General features: G+C 38.3%; 1 pseudogene; it reads left to right on the top strand.

Moving 5' to 3' along the window:
- The first annotated feature begins 497 nt into the window (after positions 1-497).
- LOC116117700 lies at positions 498-4,498 on the top strand (annotated as a pseudogene).
- The last annotated feature ends 2,167 nt before the right edge of the window (positions 4,499-6,665 follow it).

Below are 6,665 nucleotides of genomic sequence, written 5' to 3'. Positions count from 1 at the left end.
AAATGAGTTCATTTAAATGTCATCTAGTTATTACATTTCTTTCAATACAAGGCAATGAATATGGTTAGACTTTATTGTCAGGTTTGTCTAAAGTCGGAAAGAAAAATTGGTAATAAACATAAATTCATCCATGCAGCTTCCATATTTGTGAGAAAAAATGCTTAGCTGTATAAAGGAAGAGGGACCGGTGATCTGAATCAATTGAGGGACAACCTATTCATGGTGGGTGTCTGGGACCCGCAGAATGATTGGGTGGAGATCATAGCCAATGATCAGGGAAACAAGACGACGCCGTCTTATGTGGCGTTCACCGAAGTCATTTCTGACTATTGACTGATGCAAAAAGGTTGATTGGTAGGAGATTTAGTGATGACCAAGTCCAGAGCGACATGAAGTTCTGGCCATTCAAAGTCATTTCTGGTGCAGATGAAAAGCCTATGGTTGTAGTTAACTACAAGGGCGAAGAGAAGCAATTGGCTGCTGAGGAAATCTCTTCTATGGTGCTCATCAATATGCGTCAAATTGCTGAGGATTACCTTAGTTCAACATTGAAGAACACAGATATCACTGTTCCAGCTTACTTTAAGGACTCTCAACGTCAGGCCACCAAGCATGCTGGTGCAATTGATAGCCTCAATGTTATGCGGATCATCAATGAGCCCACTGCTGCAGCCATTGCTTATGGTCTTGACAAGAAGACCTCTAGTGCTGGTGAAAGCAACGTGTTGATTTTGATCTGGGTGGTGGTACTTTTGATGTGCATGTCTCTGCTTACCATTGCCGATGTATCTTTAAAGTGAAGGCCACCGCTGGAGACACTCATCTTGGTGGCCAGGATTTTGATAACAGATTAGTGAATGAATCACTTTCACGATTTTAAGCGAAAGAACAAGAATAATACTAGTGGTAATCCCAGAGCTCTTCAGATATTGAAAACAACAATGAAATAATTTTTAAAATTTTCAGAGAATAGTTGAAATTCAGTTTAAAAGCTATCTTCATCTCTGTAGTCTATAGACTGCGTAACTCAAACTAAACTCAAGTATCAAAAAGGGAATTATAATAAATGGATTGAAATCCTTCTATCATCTAACCTTTTAAATAAGAATTGTCGTGATAGAAATCGGAAAATGCTTGGTCTAACTCTCAAAAATCACAAAGAGATCGATTATCAAATTAACTGAACCAAACCCAATTAATGAACTATGCAGTCGAAGAGGTTTTTTCCTCCTTGGGAAATCTTACTCGGTGAGCATGGTGTTCTACGATGGTTTAACATGTCGGTGCGGTGATGCCGAGGGGGCGATGTAACCAAGCCAACAATTGTTGAGAAATTTCAAGGAAATTTCACTGGAATTATAGAATTGTGACAGGAACTAGATCATTATCTGGTTTCTTAATTTAAAAAGCACAGAAAAACCTTCTCAATCTATTAGATCGCAACCGTCCGTTCCCCTCTAGTTAACGCCCGATATTCGTATAATACCAAAGGAACAACATAGAAAGACTCTCCCGAGTCCTGACATCTCTTTGACTCCACATATATAATAATAATAGGAGCCAAATACTTGCACAGACCTTCATAGTGATTACTTTGTTTTCTTCATTTTCTCTGAAGTTCAAATTATTAATTAATTTAATTGCGAGAGAATGGCTAGAAAGGAAGAGGGACCAGCCATCGGAATTGATTTAGGTACAACGTACTCGTGCGTCGGTTTGTGGGAGAATGGTAGGGTGGAGATAACAGCCAATGATCAAGGGAACAGGACGACCCCGTCTTACGTCGCCTTCGCTGAAATGGAGCGTTTTCTTGGAGACGCCGCAAAGAACCAGGTGGCTATGAATCCCATGAACACCATTTTCGGTAAGCATTCTTTAGCTTTACTCTCTCTCTAAGGTTTCGCGTTCGGAATAGTGAAGCACGTTAATCTTTTTTCAATTTTAAGATATTGTTTTTTGAATCTAACAACTGTGTAATATCAGTATCATTGTTAATTATATAAAGCGAACGGAAAATTAAAGACAGTTTTGATGCTTTTGAAAAATTGGAAGTAAAATAAAAACTTACGAATTCTATAAGCTTTCTCCAACTGATACAACAAGAAACTGTTCATATACTAGACTAATTTAGGAGCCAATTATCTACATGAATGAGCTTATTATCATCTTCTTTCTAACTATAAGTTCCTACATGAGAGCTTCTTCTATACCAAACAATAGGAGCCCAAATATACTCTGAGATTCATCTAATCCTGAAGTAGGAGCCTTTCCATACGTATAACATCTAGTAAAGTATACATATCTAATAGTGAATATCTAAAATGAAGGGAGCACTAACCTATTTACAGGCTACATATAAGTCAGCCAGCCGGCTGCTTCGTGCAGGCCTTCCAATTTCCAGCTGTTTATGCTTTGCGCAAATGGTTCTTATTGTCTGTTGGCTGCTACAACTTTATTGGCTGAATCTTTGGCCTCTTTGTTGCCTATTCTTCGCTCCAGGATCCTTATGGGGAGGAATTTTATGATTTACCTAGTTTGAATTGTGTTGTGAATTTGCTGGCTTCACCAACTTCTTGCTTCTTCCATTGGTTGATGAGTCTAGAATAAACCAAGAACTGCATCACTTGGATGAACTTTGTTCTTTTTCTAATGAACTGTCAGTCTTTCTGTATTATGGTGTGTATTAGCTGGATATATATGTATATTGTAGATGCAAAGAGGTTGACTGGTAGAAGGTTTAGTGATGCCTCTGTCCAGAGAGATATCAAATTCTGGCCATTCAAAGTAATTGCTGGTACAGGTGACAGGCCAATTATTGCAGTTAACTATATGGGTGAAGAGAAACGGTTGTCTGCTGAGGAAATATCTTCAATGGTTCTCGCTAAGATGCGTCAGATCGTTGAGGATTACCATGGTTCAACTGTTAAGAATGCAGTCATGACCGTTCCAGCTTACTTCAATGACTCTCAGCGTCAAGCCACCAAGGATGCCGGTGCCATTGCTGGCCTTAATGTTATGCAAATCATCAGTGAGCCCACTGCTGCAGCTATTGCATATGGTCTCGAAAGAAGGCCGCAAGTGATAATGAAAGCAACGTGTTTGATTTTTGATCTGGGTGGTGGTACGTTCGATGTGTCTTTGCACCATTGCTGATGATATCTTTAAAGTGAAGGCCACCACTGGAGACACTCATCTTGGTGGCCAGGATTTTGATAACAGATTAGTGAATCACTTTGTTCACGAATTTAAGCGAAAGAACAAGAATAATATTAGTGGTAATCCCAGAGCTCTTCAGAGATTGAAAACAGCTTGTGAGAGGGCGAAAAGGACTCTCTCAGTCAATAGTCAGACTACAATCGAGATTGATTCTTTGTATGAGGGTATTGATTTCTATTCAACAATTACTCGAGCAAAATTTGAGGAGCTCAACTTGGATCTCTTTAGGAAGTGTGTGAAGCCGGTTGAGAAATGCTTGACTGATGCTAACATGAGCAAGAATAGTGTCGACGATGTCGTTCTTGTTGGTGGTTCTACTAGAATTCCCAAGGTGCGGCAGATATTGCAAGACTTGTTCAACGGAAAGAATCTTTGCAAGAACATCAACTCGGATGAGGCTGTTGCCTATGGTGCTGCAATTCAGGCTTCCATCTTGAGTGGTCAGGGCAATGAGAAGGTGCAGAATTTGGTTCTGTTGGATGTTATCCCTCTTTCTCTTGGTGTTGAAACCGCAGGTGGTGTCATGTCTGTTTTGATACCAAGAAACACCACAATTCCCAACAGGAAGGAACGTGTGTACACGACCGTCTCAGACAATCAAACACGTATCACTATCAGCATTTACGAAGGTGAAAGATTACGAACTAGTGATAACAATTTGTTAGGCTGTTTCCAGCTTTGTGACTTACCCCCAGCTCCCATGGATGTCCCTCAGTTCATTGTTTGCTTTGATATAGATGCTAATGGAATCTTGAATGTCTCAGTTGAGGAAAAGAGAACTGGCCGGAGGAATAAGATCTCAATCACCAACGACAGGGGTAGGTTGTAAAAAAATGAAATTGAAAAGATGATTAAGGAGGCCGACAAGTACAAGGCTAAAGATGAGGCCCACAAAAAGAAGGTTGAGGCTAAGATTGCCTTGGAGAATTATGCCTACAAAATGAGGAACACTTTCCAGGATTAGAAGATCGATTCCAAGCTTTCCCTTGCTAACAAGGAGAAAATTGAGGATGCCATTGACCAGGCCATTGAATGGTTGGAAGGCAACCAGCTTTCTGAAGCACAGGAGTTCAAGGACAAGATGAAGGAACTTGAGAGCATCTACAATCACATTACTGTAAAGATTTATGAAGGTGCCAGAGCTCACATTACGGGTACGATTGAAAATTCTCTAAGCATACCATTATCAGAAGTTCACACTAGTCACCTGGATCATAATCTCCAGCTGAAAAACCACAAAAATACACATGCAGTGACTGCAAAATGCCAGGGTTCGGGTTAAGATACAGTTGTGAGCAATGTACCTTCAATCTTCACAAGCACTGCATGTTCACTACCCCCGCTGCGCATCATGACTTCATTGGAAACTCCATGGTAGCATGCCGAATTCTCCAAATTTTTAACCTTATTGACCTAACTACTAAATTGCATATAGGGTGAGGAAGGGTCGATCCCACAAGGAATGGTCCGATTAAATCATATATTCTAACCAATAACCACAATGAAAACAACAGAAAAATAAAATAAAATCATAAACAGTAAACATGACAACAGAATAATGAAAGGGGTTGCAAACAATGCAATCTAAAGTGAAACGAATAAATCTCCAATGGTAGAAAATATCAGATTAAAAACAACCAGTTCTCGGTTCAAGATCCACCTAAACATGCATTGGACATGAACTAATCGTAATGTTATTCTTTCTTATAATTATGGGATTATTGACCCTAGGAAACAACAAGCTTTGTTACCCGAATTTCCCCTTAATTGTCACCACTGAAATAAGCTCTTCAATTAGATCCTAACCCTTGAACAACCTAGAATAAGCTCTCTAAGTTTAATTCAATGACAGCATTAAGAATTAGGAAAATAGATCAATCCAAGCAACAATCACACAAGATCGGATTATTAAACTTAGGCTATGTTATTCAAGATGACAGACTAAAAACTTGTCTATAATCATCTATCATCATGTGTTACTCATTGAATAGAAAGAGGACAATTACGTATCACAATTCCTAATTCTAACAGATAAAATTCCGATTAAACAATTTAGGAGGCCATTACTAAATCACACAAACAAAATTCATAAACAATTAAAACAGAATAACATAAACAATTCCAATAAGAATGAGATTAAGAACAATGTTACTGAAGTTAAGTTACACCAATGACATAAATTCAAGTTTCAAAATCCCCTTGAACTGGAGAAGAAAGATCAGCCGCACATATTGACATAAAAAGTAAAGAAACTAAGAAAAACTGCTATTTTTTCTCCGGTTAACCTAACACCTCATAAATAAATAACATTTTTTTTTTCTCAATTCTGCCCCAGGAATCACGAAAAGTACTTTCCTAGATATTTCCTAAACGTTAGACTTCCAAAACTGTCAAAATCTTATCAAATATGGAAAACAGAATTCATATCCAGCTTGCACCAGGATTCTCACAATGTAAAAGACTTTTATCGGCTTGGTCACTTCATAAAAGTTGTAGTCCTGGATGTGAAGATGAATTTGGGATTTTAAATCATCTGCTTTCGATATCTGAAGCTCTAGTTAGGCCCATTCGAAGACTCAATACTCAGCCAGGAAATCCTTCCATGAGTAGGATTCCAGGTCCGGTTTTGCAACAACTAATGAGGGCCCAAACAAACTCGGATTCTCGTCCATAATACCTTCTTGGAAGGCTTGATTCGTCTATTTTACTTTTCCTGAAGAACACTTTTACAATCGAGAGATCTGACTCCATGAAAAACCTGAAAAATGCAGCACTGGTCAGAAAAACAAAAAATCTGGAATTTCCTAATCTTTTCTCAATTATTTCATAAAGTCTATCCAAATATGTCAAACTTACAAAATAAACTCTAATCAACTCAACTAGGCATAAAACATAACAAAATACATAATATGGAAGGAATAAAAAAATATATAAATTCCACTCTTATCACTCCACGTTCAAATTTTTAACTCACCTTACCAGCGATAGCCATTGTAGAAATTGTTACATATATTGTGAGGCATGTGGTAAACCAATAGAAGGCTTTGTGTACCACTGTGAAGAGAATGGTTGTAACTTGCATCCATATTGTTTCAACCTTCCAAGCAAGTTCCTCATCGAAGATGTTGAATTTATGCTTTGTGATAAGGTGTTATCAAAGTGCATTTTGTGCAACAAGAAAAAGCTTAAAGGTAGTGTTAAGGGAAATTCGGGATGGTCTTATGTGTCTACACGCGAGGAGTATAATTTTCATGTGTATTGCACATTAAAAATGTTGCAGGAGGCCTGGAAAGATGGAGATTCAAGTGATAATAATGGTTTGGTTCCGGGAAATCTAAAGCTACCTATCGAAGGTTACTTGAAACCAATGAAAGGGAATGGCAACAAATATTTTAAAATAGTGAAGATGTTCTTAGAACTCCTTGTGAGTATTCTGTTGGGCGACCCGA

The sequence above is a fragment of the Pistacia vera genome, unplaced genomic scaffold (assembly GCF_008641045.1).
Source record: "Pistacia vera cultivar Batoury unplaced genomic scaffold, PisVer_v2 Contig820, whole genome shotgun sequence".
Classification (NCBI taxonomy): Eukaryota; Viridiplantae; Streptophyta; class Magnoliopsida; order Sapindales; family Anacardiaceae; genus Pistacia; species Pistacia vera.
This window is presented reverse-complemented; position numbering and strand designations above follow the sequence as displayed.